Source organism: Pseudorasbora parva, chromosome 17 (genome assembly GCF_024679245.1).
Source record: "Pseudorasbora parva isolate DD20220531a chromosome 17, ASM2467924v1, whole genome shotgun sequence".
NCBI lineage: Eukaryota > Metazoa > Chordata > Actinopteri > Cypriniformes > Gobionidae > Pseudorasbora > Pseudorasbora parva.
Genome location: NC_090188.1, coordinates 2,036,362 through 2,057,121, shown reverse-complemented (window position 1 = coordinate 2,057,121; position 20,760 = coordinate 2,036,362). Strand labels below are relative to the sequence as shown.

General features: G+C 39.7%; 1 protein-coding gene across 1 annotated transcript in view; it reads right to left on the bottom strand.

Moving 5' to 3' along the window:
- Positions 1–20,760, bottom strand: part of LOC137044903 (adhesion G protein-coupled receptor A3) — a 268,199-nt gene that overhangs the window by 33,065 nt on the left and 214,374 nt on the right. The gene's annotated exons all lie outside the window — the stretch shown is intronic.

The following is a 20,760-nucleotide window of genomic DNA, read 5'->3' as shown; positions in this document are numbered from 1 at the left end:
CGATTAGCATATGGCTTTGTATCAGTAGAAACCCTGGAGAATATTCAAATTATTGTGCTTTCCCCCCTCATATCTCCCTGAGACGAGAGATTTATGCATTTTATTTCTGGAAAAATTCCTCCTATGATGCAAAATGACGATTTTTGCATCATAGGAGGAATGTTTGCCCAAAGGCTAAAGACTACAGCCAGCAGAGGGAGCTATTTCTGCATGTTTTGAATCTGCGCATGGGGGATGGGCGATTACACTCAGCTGGCAGGGAGAGCTCAGCTTGCAGACAGGATCATTTAAACGGAGCTATGGTGAGCAATGTAAGTCTTTTAACTTCTCAAATTCATTTCTATGAAAGTTAAGCTTGCAAAGGCATGAACTGAAACGCGTGCCAGACTGAACTGGCGTTGTGAATGTATGCCGCGAATGTAGTCGCGATTACCTCAGCTCTCATCACTCCTGCAGTTAGTGCTCAGTGCTGTGATACTCGCGCGGTGACTCACTCATTATATTGAACAGACACGTTCAGTTTTTAATTGTAGTGTCTTCTCTAACTCAGTCACAGTAATGAAGTTGGTGGTGTTGGGAATGGCCTCACAGGGCAGCGAAGCATTCTGGGAATTGTAGTCTTTCATCCCCATGGGACAAAAATACATTTTCTGTCTTTTCTCAGTCTAGAAGGCACCAAATTCAAAAATAATTTCACATTTCTACTGCATTGATGACCCAGTTTAAATACAGATTCATCTTCCCAGCGCTGAAGTACCCCTTTAACTGGATCTCACGGTTACAGTGTAACGTTACCTCTCCGCAAACTGTTGTGGGCGTGACTAACGGAAAATTAACCGGCAGCAAATTTGAAACTGCGTCACGCGCGCGCGCATGCAAGCACACGCACACACACACACACACACACACACAGCTGCATTTGCAACTGGATTTGGAAACCCATCAAATGTACATGAATAGATGTGGTTAGGAAATTTAGGGGAGAATTAGTCAGTGCAAAAAATTATCAAAATTAGCTTCTTTTTTTTGTTTGCAAGGTTAAAGGTTAAAAGATTAGTAGCTACAATCCAATTTATAGTTAGACTAATATGTATAGGCCTAATGTACAAATACTATTATTTAGCCTAAAACAACTCACTAACCAACACATTATCTTAAATGGTAAGTAAAACATGTTGAATGACTGCTGATTTCTGTAGTTAAACATTCGTTTACTTTTTTCTAATTTTACAGAAAAAAATCTGTAAAATATTAATCACACTTTTATGTAGGCTAAAATTACATATTATTCTGTAAAAATCCATCTTAAAAAAAAAAAAACAGATGTAATAGGCTACCAGAATACAAGCAATTCCTGTAAATTTAATAGTCGAAATTTAAATTACAGCGAATATCTGTAAAACACCAGGCATTTCTTGTATAATGAAAAAACAGGAAAATTCTGTAAAAACAAAAAACAAAACAAATTAAAGCTGCGAGCAGCGATTACGGGCCCAAGCCGGTGGCACCGCCACCCCGGCAGCATCAGCTTAACTGTGCACAGCAGGCCAATAGGCATTTAATATGGGAAAAAATAAATAAAAGGACTATGTCAAAGTCATTTGAATTCACCTCATTAACTGCAGCAACTGGTGCTGCTATGACCAGGAACCACAACACTCACATCTCTGAGATCAATTACATTTTATTCATTAATTTTATGTCAGATGATTTCAAATGTCAATTTCAAATGAGTGCAGAATACTGTCCAAATGCTGAAGTTGTATTATCCTTACACTTCTCTTAAAAATAAATTAAGCCAAATCACAGAGACCGTAACAATGATTTTAATATCAGTGTCAGGTAGAGTAATATGCGTGCATATAATTTATGGAAGTTTATTATAAACAGCCACTTTTATAAATTAATGTGAAATTAAATTTGTTTAATCCATTTGAATTTTATCAATAAATAATTAGTTTAAAGAGGTGTCATACGTGATCGTTGCAAACACAGCACATGACCTTCTTTAAAGCCCATGTTACAGAAAACAATTAAAAGAATTTTCAATTATGTGCAAATGTATTTTTTGCAGCTCAAAATTTTGTAAGTTCAGAAGACCAGTATTTAATTAAAGATATAATATATGTTTTAGTTTTTTACTTATTTTTCACAATAAAGTGATAGATATTTGTGATAGCCTATGATATGAAAGGGTTAAATTATGAAAAAACAAGAGACAAGATGACACACACAGAGTGAGAGACCCCCTCCACACACACACACACACACACACAGAGTGATCCTGAGAGAGGGAGAGTGAGGGGGGAGGGGAATGACAGACACAAAATCTAAACAGTGAGAGAACATTGTTTTTATTTCACTGTCTGAAAACACTGTTTTGCAATAACAACAATAGTTTTATCTTCAAAACAGTGTTCCCTAGGACATATCCAACCTGGTTACTAAATAAGGCTACACTCCCACCTTCTGGTTATTCTATATACCGGTAGATCATTGGTTCTCATTTTTTTCCTTAAACAAAAGGCATTAATCTTCTCATTTTTTTAAGTTACACACACTACTTATTTTTATTTTATTTTTTTAAAGACAATAAAATGTTTTTTCTTTTGTTAGTAATGTTTTTTTATATTTATATATTTTTATTAATAATTATTTGTATTAACACAATTATTTAACTAATTATATAAAACAATATTGTCAATGCCCTACAAATAAACTGGTTTTATACATTAATTTTTTTATTCAAACCCAGAATAATATGTTTAATCCTTTAATGCAGGCCAAAGCACAGCATTGAGAGGTAATCTTTTTAGACAGAAGAGTGGCTCACACACACACACACACACACACACACACACACACACTGTAGAAATCAGTGACACGTGTCCCCATGAGTCTGTGTGCATTCAGGTTGAAGTCCCCACCAGGCTAAAAAGAACACACACATACACACACACACACACACACACACACACACACACACACACACACACACACACACACACACACACACACACACACACACACACACACACACACACACACACAGTAGTAATGCTGAAGTATGCTGCAGGCAACTCTTATCAGTTAAGCCAATCCACCATCCCCCATCCACAACACAGACACACACACACACAAACCCACCCACACACACACACATACACACACACACACTCATGTCTGGTTCACTATCTTTTTGGGGACTCACCATAGACGTAATGGTTTTTATGCTGTACAAACCATATATTCTGTCCTCCTACACTGCTCCTACCCTAAACCAACCCATCACACAAAACTTTCTGCATTTTTACATTTTCAAAACAACTCATTCTGTATGATTTATAAGCTTTTGTACCCATTAGGAAGTCCCCATGAGTCTGTGTGCATTCAGGTTTAAGTCCCCACCAGGCTAGAAAACCATTCACACACACACACAGAGGCAAGTTTTTTTGCTTGAAAACTTATACAATATTGCCCTCTACTGGTCATTTAAGGGAGAGCATAAGTGTTGAAAAAACAGAAAAAAAACAGAAAAAAACACAGTGTGATATATAGAATAACCAGCAGGTGGGAGTATAGCCTTATTTATGAACCATTACTAGTGTCCCAATTTGGTCTTTTTTAGGCTTTTACTAAGGGAAAACCGTTTGAGATATCCAATAACCGTTCGCATTTTAGCATCTTCTGTATATTTACTTCATGTTGTCCGAGTTTGGAGGAGATTGAATGAATCGCTTTTGAGGAGAAGGTAAAAACTCAGAGCTCGCTTTCCACTTTGTGTTATCTTCCAACCAAATTATCTGACTTCCTGTTGGTCAGAGCTAATGACTGTAAATTAGAAAGTTGTCCGGCTCGAAAAGTACAATATATATACCGAGTTTGGTGACTGCAGATAAAACTAACCCCCCACTTTGGACAAAAGTGACACTTCCTGCTGCCAGTTGGTGGCGCTATAACTTTGACTCACAAAAGTCATATCCATGTGATCGGCCTCTTACAACGAACACACAGCTGAAGTTTCATCAAAATGAATTAATGTATGCAAAAGTTATAACACACTTCCTGTTTCCTTTTTCTCGCTATAAATTTGTCTCTTCGCCACGGCCAAACCGTTTGAGATATCAAAAAGTTGCTTGCAATTTAGCATCCTCAGTGTCTTGACTTCATGCTGACCGAGTTTGGTGCTGATCGGGTCAATCGTCTAGGAGGAGTATCGCAAATTCCAGAGCATGCGTTTTCCGAACAACCCATAATAGTTCACTTCCTGTTGGGCTGACGCATAACTTAGAGCACGAAAGTTGTTCGGCCCGATGAGCTCTATATGTGTACCGAGTTTCATATATGTACGTGCAAGTGTGTTTGATTTATAGACCCCGTTTTCAGACCCCACTTTAGGGGGCGCTGTCGAGCCCCCCTGCCACGCCCGGGTCCCAGCCTCAGCCCGGCCCTGATGGCCGCGCATTCTGATGCGTGTGCAAAGTTTCAAGAGTTTTCGAGCATGGGAAGGGCCCCAAAAATGCCCAAATAGTCGGGTTAAAATAATAATAATAATAATAATAATAATAATCCTTAGAAGAACAATAGGGCTCTGCGCCCTTTCAGGGCTTGGGCCCTAATAATACAGACCATAACCTGTAAAATTACATTGAGCTATGACCGGATCCTGCCATGAGCTGAGACATATCTTGTATATATGGCTTATATGTGGATATAAAGAAGCAATACAGGAGACCTATATGGCCTGATATGCACATATATGCACCTCAATTTTACCTATATGTGGAATATATATGTGCATATATGCAGCATACATATTATCATATATGTACATATATGCAGCATACATATTATATATGTGCATATATGCAGCATACATATTGACATATATGTGCATATATGCAGCATACATATTGACATATATGTGCATATATGCAGCATATATGTACATATAAACTGCATATATGTTTCATATATGCGCATATATCCTCATATAGGTTCTTTCCATGTGGGCGGTTAGTGCCGGGTACTGGCGGGACTCCTCCGCCACTGTTGGCGTCTGTGCCGCACTTCCTTCGTCGAGTGCAATGTTTGCCGCTGGAAAAGAAACGACGGAAGCGTAGAGGGAAAAGAGGTGGTTTCGCGGTTAAACTTAAACTTTCCCTTGGAAGTAACTGGAGGAGATACGGGTTTCGAGCTCTGGTTGTTGATGGAAAGGACTGCTCCCGCTTTGTGAGATGGCGCTCCATGGAATCGTCGTATAACTGGAATGTCCCGATTTTCCCTACTTTTACTGGATCGAATCAAGTGCTTCGCTCACCGCGTCTTCGCCTCGGCGGGGTAAGATTATGTAATATTAAACCGCTGCCTCGGACAACAACTCGCACTGATGATGATACAATAAAGCTGAAGATCGGTTTGATCAACGCGAGGTCAGTGATGAATAAGACATTCTTGTTAAATGACTTTTTTAATGCACGTGGCTTAGACTTTATGTTCATTACTGAGACATGGATTACAATTGGGGACATGAGTCCTTTTTCTGAGCTTACACCACGGGGCTGCAATTTCTATAATACACCTCGCTCATTGGGACGAGGAGGAGGACTTGCGTCTATATTTAAAGATAAGTTTAAGTGCAGACTAATTCCAACAGAAGAATATGCTTCTTTTGAACGACAGCTGCTTTTACTGGACATTGGTAGTCCGATTGTTATTGCTATTATTTACAGGCCTCCAAAAGCACAGAAAGACTTTATTAGTGAATTTGGGGATTTTTTAGGAGGTCTGTTTTCAAAATTTGATAGACTGCTCATTTTAGGAGATTTTAATATACATGTGTGCTGCCCAGATATTGTGATGACGAAGGACTTTTTCAACCTGATTGACTCTTTTGACCCAACACAATTAGTAAATGGCCCGACTCATATGCAAGGCCATAAATTAGACTTGGTACTAACACACGGACTTCCTACTGAAGACTTAGAATTAATTGACCATGTTATCTCTGACCACAAACCTGTACTTTTTATTATCCCTGTCTCATGTTGTTCTGTAAAGTCTGTGAAATCTTTGCAAAGCTTTCGCAGCTTCTCACCTACTACTAGTACAGAATTTGTTGCAAGGTTTAATGAGGTGTGTGAAGTGTCTGACTCTTCTCTTCAGGATATGGGTGTTGATGAGCACCTGCACTGGTTGCATTCAGCCTGTGGAGAAGTATTAGACACAGTAGCTCCCCAAAAAAATAAACCACGCAAAGCTAGGTCTGATCCATGGTTAAATGATGAGATAAGAGGTCTTAGACAAATTTGTAGGCAGGCAGAAAGAAAGTGGAAGAAAAATAAGCTGCATATTAACTATGATATTTTGAAGGAAGCACTTAAAAATTTTCAGAGGACCGTAAAAACAGCTAAATCTAAATACTTTGTCGAGCTAATAGAAAAAAATGCTAATAATCCTAAGACATTGTTTAATATTATAAACACAGTAGTAAACCCTCCGATATTAAATGTAGATTCATCTCCATCAATATGTGAGAATTTTCTTAACTCATTTAAAACAAAAATTGAGAATCTTAGAGGGACTATCCCGCAATTGAGTTGTGACTTTTTACTTCCTGTTATACAGACCACCATTTTTAATCAGTTTGAACGTATTACATTTCAGCAGTTAGGAGAAATTGTAAGTGGATTAAAACCAACTGGGTCAGTTATTGATATGGTTCCTCCATGGTTTTTGAAAGAAAACTTTGACGCCATTGGACCTAATATTCTTCAGATTGTAAATAAAAGCTTAGATACAGGGGTTTTTCCTAACATGCTGAAACAGGCCTTTGTGCAACCTATACTAAAAAAACCTAACTTAGATCCGACTGATTTGACAAATTTTAGACCAGTTTCTCACCTATCCTTTTTGTCAAAAATTTTAGAAAAAGTGGTGTTTAGCCAACTACATGTCTTTCTAGAACAGAATAAGATTGGTGAACTTTATCAGTCTGGCTTTAGGAAGTATCATTCCACGGAGACAGCCCTTGTAAAAGTCTTTAATGATTTACTGCTGACTGTGGATGCTGGTGATTCTGCAGTGTTAGTTTTATTAGACCTAACTGCAGCATTTGATACAATAGATCATATGGTGCTGCTTTCACGGCTAGAAGAGTATGTAGGGTTGCAGGGCAAAGCCCTAAATTGGTTCAACTCATATCTGACTGACAGAAGCATGGCAGTACAATATGGAGCATATACATCGCGAGCGACATCGCTTATATATGGTGTGCCTCAAGGCTCCATCCTGGCACCCACGCTTTTTTCCCTTTACATGCTCCCATTGGGGGATATTTTTAGAAAACACAATATAGCATTTCACTGCTATGCAGATGATCTACAAATATACCTACCATTAACTAAAAGAAACAGCCTACAATCCTTGATGTCTTGTCTTTCTGATATTAAAGCATGGCTGGCCTCTAATTTTTTATATCTGAATGAAAGCAAGACAGAGGTTGTAGTGTTCGGTCCCAGAGGATCTAAGGGTGCAGTAGAATTGAATTTTGGCTCGCTGTCAATGAACGTTAAAGAAAGTGTGAAAAACTTGGGCGTTTTTATTGATAGCTCCATGAATCTAAACAAACAGATAAATTATGTTGTAAAGTCTAGCTTTTTTCATTTGAGAAATTTGGCAAAGATGAAATCTTGCCTGACATTTAAGAGTCTCGAAATTGCAATCCACGCTCTTATATCTTCAAGATTGGACTACTGTAACTCTTTATATAAAGGAATTAGTCAAGCCTCTATTGCACGGCTGCAGAAGGTCCAAAATTCTGCTGCGCGATTATTAATGAATATTAAAAAACATGAACATATCACTCCGTCGCTAGTTTCTTTACATTGGCTCCCAGTACAATACAGAATTGATTTTAAATTACTTCTACTTGTATACAAATCCCTGCATGGCCTTGCACCGTCTTATTTATCAGACCTGTTAATTAAACATCAATCAGGAAGAACTTTGAGATCAACAACTCAAAATTTGCTTAAAATTCCAAGGACTAAATTAAGCCGGAAAGGGGATCGTGCATTTGCGGCAGTAGCACCTAGACTTTGGAATAGCTTACCAATAAATGTCAAGAATGCTGATTCCATACACGTTTTTAAAATACAACTTAAGACACACTTGTTTTCCATGGCGTATCCCTAGTGTTGAAATGGATATTAATACATAGATAGAGAATATTTTTATTATGATTATTAATATGTGTATTGTCATTACTAATATTGTTTTTATTTCTTTTATATATAGATGTTGTAAAGCACATTGGTCAACGTGTGTTGTTTGAATGGTGCTATATAAATAAAGCTGACATTGACATTGACATTATAATGTAAATCATCTGTTCTCTATGTGAATATATAGTAAAGTGTAATTTATTTTCTGTGATCAAAGCTGAATATCCATTAAATACATTTATAATGCTAAACAAGATTCTATTATTTCTAATAAATGCTGTTCTTTTGATATTTCTATTCTTTAACGAATACTGAAAAATAGATGAGAGTGATTAGTGAAGGATCATGTGACACTGAAGACTGGAGTAATGATGATAAATTCAGCTTTGATCACAGGAATAAATCACACTTTACTATATATTCACATAGAGAACTGATGATCTACATTATAATAATATTTCTGAATTGTTACTGCATTTACTGTAAATGTATTTTCTATCAGATAAATACAGCCTTGGTGAGCAGAAGAGACTTCTTTCAAAGGCAACCTCAAACCTTTAACAGTAGTAGTATATACACAGCATATTACAAATATATGATATTATAAATTGATGAACGCAAATCTAACACATAATTGCCTCTGTAACTGCTTTATTAAGTGATAATTGATTGTCATCTGTCAAATCAAACACATAAGGTTGGATGACAGTAGCATCAGATGTGTCTTTTGACCATTAAATCTAATGGAAAATGAGACATAAAATAATCTTAATAATCTCAAGGCTAATTAATCAGCCAGACTAATAAAATAAAAAACTCTTTTAGTACCTTAAAGCTACATTGTGCAACTTTTTTAGTTTATTCTTAGCTAAAAACACAAATATATGTGCTCATTAATGTATATTTACTTCTTTCAAGTAATAAAGTATTCTCGTAAGTTTATAATATGCCGTTGAAAATACATACGGGTGAGGGGTTCGACTGCCGGTCGCCATGTTGCCCCTCCATCTTGAAAGTACAGTAGCCAAAGAGGGACATACCCGTAAATTCAAGCTTCGCCTTTCGCGTTTTAACACTCGATGGCACCGTGTCGAATGTGAAGAGGGGGATTGTTAATCTTGGACTAAATCGGCCACCGTAGGAGTTAAAACGAAATCAGAATGGAGAGGAACAGAAACTATTATTCACTGGATGGTCATATACCTTTACACCGCTAGATGGGGGAAAATATCACACAGTGGAGCTTTAATGATACTACAACCTCAAAACACACACAGATGAACGTTAAGCTCACTCAGCTGAACATATAAACACAGTTCCTGTCTCTCTCGCATTATTTTATTCATCTGTAATCTAAATGAAATGCTGCGCTGTCATATATTCAGCAGGAATCCCAGCTAAATATAATTTCTCTCATCCACTTACTCTGTTTGCAGAGACAGCGAATAAAATAATCACATTACCCCTGCGCTCTCGTCTGGGGAGCCGCGCCGGCTGTGAAAACAACATATATGTTCACAAATACTCAAAGGGAATTACCCAGAAGGCTAAAACTCAGATCCATATCATCAGGAGACAATGACTGACACCGGAGTCCCATTACACAGATTACACTTCCCCATGCCATCCATCACTCGGCCCAGGCCAATCAAATCCAGCGTCTCTACAGGCGGCTCTCTGAGACGAAACACATGAAGATGAATACATATAAATCTGAGAATGACCTTGAGCCGAGAGACTGAACCCTACGGATTATCCCTGACAAACACAGAGCTGGTCGACCGGAGCTTAACAACATGTTCTAGCCAGAAACGGTAGCACAGCCGCATGTAAATCTGTGTTTTTAGTTTGGAATAATTGTTATTGACTAAACGACTAAAAATATAAGAATACATGTTTTTTGAAAGGTCTCTTCTGCTCCCCAAGGCTGCATTTATTTGATCAAAAATACAGTAAGCAGAAAAACATTTGTTTAGATTTTTGTTTTTATTGATTTAATACCTACTTCACATAACTTTAGATTACACCATAGATAGATAGATAGATAGATAGATAGATAGATAGATAGATAGATAGATAGATAGATAGATAGATAGATAGATAGATAGATAGATAGATAGATAGATAGATAGATAGATAGATAGATAGATAGATAGATAGATAGATAGATAGATAGATAGATAGATAGATAGAGAGATAGATAGATTTTATGTGTATATATATATCAGGGATGGAAATTAACTTTTTTGTCCACCGGCCACTGTGGCTGGTGGATTTCAAAATCTACTAGCCACTCCATGTTTTAACCAGCCACTTTCTTGTTTTTAACCGACAATGTGTAACTGCACATGAAAAATTAATACTACAAGCTCTACAATACTTAAGCTGTTTATTTAATCTCAAGTCTCAATGAAATACTGACATTTTCTCTTATACACACACAAGCCATTAACTGATATACATTTTATTAAATGAGTAGGGCTCTGTGCGCTCTTTCTCTTTTTTCACCTGGATGTGGCGTTTGGATGATTCGTGGTCTTTTATGGCTTCCAGTTTTAGGTTTTTAGTCCCAACAATGAAACTATTAGTTTTGGCATCTTCTGAAGCGTGTTGACGACACACCGAGCAGAGCATTGTCAGTAGGGATGCACAGAAATAAAAATTATTGGCTGAAACCGAAACACTAGAAATTAAGAAATTATGAAATTATGCCAATTATCCATTGCATTTATGGCTAATGCTATGACCGTGTAACTTCACTAAAAAATCAAGGCTTTACAATTCCATTAATTAATTTTAAAGTTTCAAGTAATAAATCAATTACAAATTATGCAAATATTTATTTAGGACATTGCAACAACCAACAGTATAAAATAAAATTTAAACTAAAATGCGTTTTGTTCTTGACCTCACTTATGTGTACATTAAATAATAATGTATTGGCCTACTGGCCTGCAGAAAGGGTACAGAAATTGAATAAAGTAATCAAATGTAAAATAATTGCATATTTAACTGTTTAAATTAAAGATTAATCCTTATTAAACTTACGAAAACTATTCAATCAAGAGCAGTGAGTGATGTCCTTTTGTTTGGCATTAAACAGAGCAGTAAAGGCTACTGCCCCTTTAAGACCTAATAGAAGGATATGCTCGTCTTTCTCGACTCTATACAGTTCACTTAAGGTATATACAGACTATGTCTGCTTGGATACTCATCAAGATGGACATGTTGTGTGAGTTTGTCCGTTTAAGCGCAAGACTTGAAAAAGAACTCAATATTTGCGCGCTGTGAGACGAGTGCGCGCTTTCGGATGATGCACAGTGACGGATCTTCTCTCAGCGTGCGCGAGTTCTTATTCGCGCCTTCTGGCACTACATCTGGGAAATGACGGCGAAAACGACTGGCCATTTCTCTATGGGTCATTTCCAGACATACGGCCGCACTCGCATGCATTGAACAAAGTTTACAAAGAGGGGAAACAGCATGCTATTTTTATTTACCCGCAACGGTGGCCGGTAAGTGAAGAGAGTTTACCCGCCACAACTCAAAATCACCCGCATTTGGCTGGTGGCGGGTGTTAATTTCCATCCCTGATATATATATATATATATATATATATAGTAAAAATGTGTTATGTGTGTTTATATATATATATATATATATATATATATAGTAAAAATGTGTTATGTGTGTTTATATATATATATATATATATATATATATATATATATATACACACATATATATTTGCTAAAAACATACTAACAGCATTCTTATCATGTTACATTTGTTAACATCACGCTGATATTATGTTAATCATGTTAGCATTTTGCTAAAACATGTTATCAACACAGTAATCATGCCAGCATCATAACAACATACTAATTGTGTTAGCATCATGCTAACAACATGCTAATTGTGCTATAGGCTACCGGCCTTATTATATCAGTCAGAATTGTAATATCAGCGCATCTTTAGTGAACCTAACACTCTCAGAAGCATGCACACGTGACACAGTAAAAAAAAAGTTACAATCTGAATTTTTTAAAGGGATCCCCTGGTGTTGAGACTTGTATGGCTTAATATAACACAAATGATCTTACTGAAATATGTAGTAGAAAACCCATGAAAGATTTACGTTATTTAAAAAATCGATTTTATATTTGGACCATGGGCGGCGCCATTTTGTTTGCGCTCTAGGTTGATGATGTAGAATGGTTGCACTACTCAATCAGCTGGCGCTACCCTTAGCTATTTTTACCACAACGCAACTCGAAAAAAATTTCAGAGTTAAAACCAAATAATTGCTTTGTAGTTGTAGCTACTTAAAACACACTTAAACACACATGTGCACATAAACTCTCTCTCTCACAGACTCACACACACTGTGCCGCCGCTCCCGCGGGCACCATTAAAAATTATGCGTAGGGCATCAAGACGGCCAGCGGCGGTACTGCACACACACCCCAACAGATCGGCGTGAACACACACTGTGTGCGCATAGATCACCCTCATTCACGATTCCCTGTGTTGATATCATAGATAGACGGCTGATATGCAGTAGATTAACTGTAATGCCTAATGTGACCGGCAGAGGGAACTATCTAGGTAGGACCATTAAAGTTTGAGCTCAAGCTCAGTGAATTAAAACCTCAATCTTTAAACTTTCATATTTAAGACACGAATAACATTCCCTACTTTTGTTCACTAATACAACTTGAAGGAGTGAATGAAGACGAGTGCGTGAAGTCGGACAGCTGTTGTGTGTAAATCGGCTGTACACTCGTTATCGCGGTGCAACATGAGAGTAATGAGTGCACTCGAATAGGGATGCACCGAATGTTCGGCAACCAAAATTATTCGAATATGTAAAAAGGCCGAATAATTTTTGCCGAACAATGACGTTTTAAATGACGCGATCAAATAGTAACCCACGTAGAGTGAGAGGCGCGCGCTTTATGCAGCAAACATGTCAGCAGTGTGGAAGCAGTGTTTAGTGCTGCATCTCATGTCATCGATGAGAAGAGGAACCGACTTTCATGTGAGAAAGCAGAGAAACTACTTTTCATAAAGAAGAACCTGCCACTTTTCCTGAAGAAGTAGGCTAAGTAGGCTTATGTCTAGGACAGTTATTTATTTGTTGTGGGTTCATCCACATTTTTTGCACTATTCAATGCACATTAGTTGTTGTAGACATACAGAGTTACATTCTTTCAGCAGTCAGTTATAGGCCTAACATAGGCTATTCAAGAAGGGGGGCTTCAAAGATGGCCAAATAAAAATATATTTTTTATTTTACTAATTATTTATTTTAAGTTACGTTGTGCTTAGTTTGTATACTATCTGCTGGAATGTTAAAAATATGTTCAGTGTTAAATAAATATTTTGAAATTGTATTTTTGTTATTTGATTTGTTTCTCTGAAAAGCAACACAAAATAGTAAAAAGCAAATTTTTACTATTTAATTATTGTAATGGTAAAAAAATTGCCAAATAAATGGAAAAAATGTGAAACACTGCGTTCGGTATTCGGCCTTCGGCCAAGCATTTCATTATTATTCGGTTTCGGCTTCGGCCAAGAATTTCATTTCGGTGCATCCATACACTCGAACATGTCCACTATGGTGTCGGACAACCCTACAAATGGCCGTCCCTTCAATTAATGCCCTATTTCAGGGTATGGGGGTCGATTTCGGATTTAGCCCCTGTCGTGGAGACTGAGCAGCCCAACATCTCGATTGAGACAGAGCAGTCTGTCAGGTGTGTGTGCGCGCCCACCGATCTGTTTGTGACTTTGTGTAGGTGAGTTTGTGTGCACATGTATGTTTAAGTGTGTTTTAAGTACAATTACAAAGCAATTATTTGGTTTTAACTCTGTAACAATTTTCGAGTTGCGTTGTGGTAAAAATAGCTAAGGGTAGCGCCAGCTGATTGAGTAGTGCAACCATTCTACATCATCAACCTAGAACGCAAACAAAATGGCGCCGCCCATGGTCCAAATATAAAATTGATTTTTTAAATAACGTAGATCTTTCATGGGTTTTCTACTACATATTTCAGTAAGAGACTTGGATGTTTAAGTTATTTCAACTTAATTGATGTTAAACTGACTTTAAAAAATGTCAGTTTAGTTAAACACAGCTGCATCTTGTATAGCTTATTAAAAAAGTTTAACATTTCTTAACTTATTTTGACGAGTTAAAATAATGTAAAAACACGTCATAATTATTGAACATATATTTTTTTACAGTGTACTAAAATTTTAGTAAATTACTGAATTTGATTTGGGGTAGCAAACAAGCTGCAAATTCATATGTGTAGTAATCATTTCTGCATTTAAAGGAACACTCCAGCGTTTTTAGAAATAGGGCTTATTCAACTTCTTTCCTAGCCTAGAAATCTAGACGCACCCTAGCGGCAGCAAATCTAATCTGCCCGCAAGTGTCGTCTAGCAACTCTCAATACCCTTCTGAGCTGTGTTCCCCTAACTCTTGTCAGGCCAATCACGTTGTGTATAGAGTCGGTGGGCGGGGCCATAATGACGATGGCCGAGTTGCGTTTGCGTGCTTCTAGTAAACACAGAAACTGGCGAACGGCGGTCTTTCAAATCAGCTTTGACCGTGACTCTGGAAGACTTGAGTTAAGCTTTTCTCTGAGAAAAGAACAAAGAACCGCACTGAAGTCATTCTTAAAAAGGGAAGATGTGTTCGGAGTTTAGCCGACCGGATACGGCGAATGTTTAATCTGTCAGCGAGATCCTATCGCGTGCAGAGGGAGTTTGACAGACAACCGTTTATCCGCCCCTCGGATTGAGCCGTCAATGGTGAGTTTCCAGACCAAACATCTTGATGTGGGTCAGGCTTGTCAGGCTACGTCTTTCCTACATTTAGATATGTGGGCAAATGCATTTTTGTCTCAGTGCATTGTTTTAGTTTGGCAGGGTCGCTGCTAGCTTAGCTTAGCATAATGAATGGAATCCTATGTCTCCAGCTAGCATATCCCGAGTAAAAGTAATCCAAAAAACAAACAAACACCTAATTACTTATAATTTGTTACATTTATGTAGCGCTTTTCTAGGCACTCGATGCAGCCTTTGCACACTGAGTCCGTAATTCGCATGCAAAATTTACGCACGTCAAAAAATAAATTCGACCTCACGTTATGTCAATCACGCTTGCACACTGCCTCTGAAACTTTCGTCCGTCAAAAAAAAAATTTGAAACCGGTTAGATTTTCTGCGTTTTCTGCTGTAAAAAAAGTTTAAAAACGCATTTTGAGAGACGTTTTGACAACTCAGAGCCACCATACATATTATTATAGCAAAAATACCACACATATTATTTTATCACAGCTATAATTAAAGCACATCAAGTATCTGTAAAGCTGTGTGTGTGTGTGTGTGTGTGTGTGTGTGTGTGTGTGTGTGTGTGTGTGTGTGTGTGTGTGTGTGTGTGTGTGTGTGTGTGTGTGTGTATCCATAGACATACTGCCAGTCTCTGTTCGGGATCAATGGTCTTCTTTTTAATATGTGGCTCCAGTATCGCTAGCAGCATCAAACTGAGCCCCTGACACTTTAGATCGGTCGGTCTGGATAATCCCGCTGGATAATAATAATAAATAATAATAAATTTTATTTATAATGCACTTTATATTAAACAAAATCTCAAAGTGCTAAAAAATTTTTTATTTATAATGCACTTTTTCATTCTGAAGAATCTCAAAGTGCAACAAAGGGGGGAAAAATAACAAAAAAATGAATAACAAGTAAAAATATAGAATACTACAAACAATCAACCAACACAGAAAACAGAACAGAAACAGAGCTGATGGTGAACAGAAACAGAGCTGATGGTGAACAGAAACAGAGCTGATGGTGAACAGAAACAGAGCTGATGGTGAACAGAAAACAGAGCTGATGGTGAACAGAAAACAGAGCTGATGGTGAACAGAAACAGAGCTGATGGTGGACAGAAACAGAGCTGATGGTGAACAGAAACAGAGCTGATGGTGGACAGAAACAGAGCTGATGGTGAACAGAAACAGAGCTGATGGTGAACAGAAACAGAGCTGATGGTGGACAGAAACAGAGCTGATGGTGGACAGAAACAGAGCTGATGGTGAACAGAAACAGAGCTGATGGTGGACAGAAACAGAGCTGATGGTGGACAGAAACAGAGCTGATGGTGAACAGAAACAGAGCTGATGGTGAACAGAAACAGAGCTGATGGTGAACAGAAAACAGAGCTGATGTGAACAGAAACAGAGCTGATGGTGGACAGAAACAGAGCTGATGGTGGACAGAAACAGAGCTGATGGTGGACAGAAACAGAGCTGATGGTGAACAGAAACAGAGCTGATGGTGAACAGAAACAGAGCTGATGGTGAACAGAAACAGAGCTGATGGTGAACAGAAAACAGAGCTGATGGTGAACAGAAACAGAGCTGATGGTGGACAGAAACAGAGCTGATGGTGGACAGAAACAGAGCTGATGGTGGACAGAAACAGAGCTGATGGTGGACAGAAACAGAGCTGATGGTGGACAGAAACAGAGCTGATGGTGGACAGAAACAGAGCTGATGGTGAATAGAAACAGAGCTGATGGTGGACAGAAACAGAGCTGATGGTGGACAGAAACAGAGCTGATGGTGGACAGAAACAGAGCTGATGGTGGACAGAAACAGAGCTGATGGTGAACAGAAACAGAGCTGATGGTGAACAGAAACAGAGCTGATGGTGGACAGAAACAGAGCTGATGGTGGACAGAAACAGAGCTGATGGTGAACAGAAACAGAGCTGATGGTGGACAGAAACAGAGCTGATGGTGAACAGAAACAGAGCTGATGGTGAACAGAAACAGAGCTGATGGTGGACAGAAACAGAGCTGATGGTGGACAGAAACAGAGCTGATGGTGAACAGAAACAGAGCTGATGGTGGACAGAAACAGAGCTGATGGTGGACAGAAACAGAGCTGATGGTGGACAGAAACAGAGCTGATGGTGAACAGAAACAGAGCTGATGGTGGACAGAAACAGAGCTGATGGTGAACAGAAACATAGCTGATGGTGGACAGAAACAGAGCTGATGGTGAACAGAAAACAGAGCTGATGGTGAACAGAAACAGAGCTGATGGTGGACAGAAACAGAGCTGATGGTGGACAGAAACAGAGCTGATGGTGGACAGAAACAGAGCTGATGGTGAACAGAAAACAGAGCTGATGGTGAACAGAAAGCAGAGCTGATGGTGAACAGAAACAGAGCTGATGGTGAACAGAAACAGAGCTGATGGTGAACAGAAAACAGAGCTGATGGTGAACAGAAACAGAGCTGATGGTGGAGAGAAACAGAGCTGATGGTGAACAGAAACAGAGCTGATGGTGGACAGAAACAGAGCTGATGGTGGACAGAAACAGAGCTGATGGTGAACAGAAACAGAGCTGATGGTGGACAGAAACAGAGCTGATGGTGAACAGAAACAGAGCTGATGGTGAACAGAAACAGAGCTGATGGTGAACAGAAACAGAGCTGATGGTGAACAGAAACAGAGCTGATGGTGGACAGAAACAGAGCTGATGGTGGACAGAAACAGAGCTGAAGGTGGAAAGAAACAGAGCTGACGGTGAACAGAAACAGAGCTGACGGTGGACAGAAACAGAGCTGATGGTGGACAGAAACAGAGCTGATGGTGGACAGAAACAGAGCTGATGGTGGACAGAAACAGAGCTGATGGTGAACAGAAACAGAGCTGATGGTGGACAGAAACAGAGCTGATGGTGGACAGAAACAGAGCTGATGGTGGACAGAAACAGAGCTGATGGTGGACAGAAACAGAGCTGATGGTGAACAGAAACAGAGCTGATGGTGGACAGAAACAGAGCTGATGGTGAACAGAAACAGAGCTGATGGTGAACAGAAACAGAGCTGATGGTGAACAGAAAAAGAGCTGATGGTGAACAGAAACAGAGCTGATGGTGAACAGAAACAGAGCTGATGGTGAACAGAAAACAGCTGATGGTGAACAGAAACAGAGCTGATGGTGGACAGAAACAGAGCTGATGGTGAACAGAAACAGAGCTGATGGTGAACAGAAAACAGCTGATGGTGAACAGAAACAGAGCTGATGGTGGACAGAAACAGAGCTGATGGTGAACAGAAATAGAGCTGATGGTGGACAGAAACAGAGCTGATGGTGGACAGAAACAGAGCTGATGGTGAACAGAAACAGAGCTGATGGTGGACAGAAACAGAGCTGATGGTGGACAGAAACAGAGCTGATGGTGGACAGAAACAGTGCTGATGGTGAACAGAAACAGAGCTGATGGTGAACAGAAACAGAGCTGATGGTGGACAGAAACAGAGCTGATGGTGGACAGAAACAGAGCTGATGGTGGACAGAAACAGAGCTGATGGTGAACAGAAACAGAGCTGATGGTGGACAGAAACAGAGCTGATGGTGAACAGAAACAGAGCTGATGGTGAACAGAAACAGAGCTGATGGTGAACAGAAACAGAGCTGATGGTGAACAGAAACAGAGCTGATGGTGAACAGAAACAGAGCTGATGGTGAACAGAAACAGAGCTGATGGTGGACAGAAACAGAGCTGATGGTGAACAGAAACAGAGCTGATGGTGAACAGAAACAGAGCTGATGGTGAACAGAAACAGAGCTGATGGTGAACAGAAACAGAGCTGATGGTGAACAGAAACAGAGCTGATGGTGAACAGAAACAGAGCTGATGGTGGACAGAAACAGAGCTGATGGTGAACAGAAACAGAGCTGATGGTGGACAGAAACAGAGCTGATGGTGGACAGAAACAGAGCTGATGGTGAACAGAAACAGAGCTGATGGTGGACAGAAACAGAGCTGATGGTGGACAGAAACAGAGCTGATGGTGGACAGAAACAGAGCTGATGGTGAACAGAAACAGAGCTGATGGTGAACAGAAACAGAGCTGATGGTGGACAGAAACAGAGCTGATGGTGAACAGAAAACAGAGCTGATGGTGAACAGAAAGCAGAGCTGATGGTGAACAGAAACAGAGCTGATGGTGAACAGAAACAGAGCTGATGGTGAACAGAAACAGAGCTGATGGTGAACAGAAACAGAGCTGATGGTGGACAGAAACAGAGCTGATGGTGAACAGAAACAGAGCTGATGGTGGACAGAAACAGAGCTGATGGTGAACAGAAACAGAGCTGATGGTGGACAGAAACAGAGCTGATGGTGAACAGAAACAGAGCTGATGGTGGACAGAAACAGAGCTGATGGTGGACAGAAACAGAGCTGATGGTGAACAGAAACAGAGCTGATGGTGGACAGAAACAGAGCTGATGGTGAACAGAAACAGAGCTGATGGTGAACAGAAACAGAGCTGATGGTGAACAGAAACAGAGCTGATGGTGAACAGAAACAGAGCTGATGGTGAACAGAAACAGAGCTGATGGTGAACAGAAAACAGAGCTGATGGTGAACAGAAAGCAGAGCTGATGGTGAACAGAAACAGAGCTGATGGTGAACAGAAACAGAGCTGATGGTGAACAGAAACAGAGCTGATGGTGAACAGAAAACAGCTGATGGTGGAAGTCTCTGTTAGCTCCGCAGCACACTGTGGTCCACTCCATGTTTCAGATTTCTCCCAGCGGCAGTGTCCCGATGACATCGTCGAGGCACGACAGCTGAAGACCAGATGATGGGTCTTCGTGACGATTCCAACGATGGGGATCGCCGCAGCACCATGCAGGAGGCAGAACATTTTTCCGGGCACTTCTGTGGACACACTGGGGTCGGTGCAGAAGTCCAAGCCGCTCCACGGCCGCAATGCAGGACGGAACAGCGGCGCAGCCGAGAAGCGGAGCATCCCAACATCATGCCAGATGACGATGGCCCGGATGACGCTAGCCCGGTGCAAACTTAAGCCACCATGCAGCTTAAGCCCAAGGGAGACCACCAGTGAGCAGCCGCGGCGAGAAACATCAAATGTCCTCCAAACCAGAACCAACCGCAGCAATTCAAACATAAACATTAGAGAAGCGGTCCCAATTGTAGCTCTGACTATTAGACTAGTCACAAACATAAGGAAATAAAATAAAATCTAAATCTAATAGTACATTAACATGATTTGTGGGTGGAGAAGCAGCGAACAGACAACGCCAGCGTCCTCTCCCCCACGTTGCCTCAACGATAGGGATAAGGGATAGGAAGAAACTCTCCTCTCTACGCGATCGCAGGAGTGGATGAACACAATATCTCCTCAGGACAAACAAATCATCTTCACTAGACGTCACTTTGTCTTGTTTTGCGTTTTTTTCCCCGTAACTCATTCATTAATACGCATCGGACTCAGTGTGCAAGGTCTCTGTGCGTGACGAATTTTTCGGATCAAGAATACGAAAAAATGCATGCGAAAATATCGGTGTGCAAAGACCTTAAGCCTAGGCGATTTCCTAGACAGACTATATTATGGGGAAGCACAGGCGAAGCACTGCTACTTGGGAACAGAGATTTAATTAATTTATCATTTAGCTATATTAATACA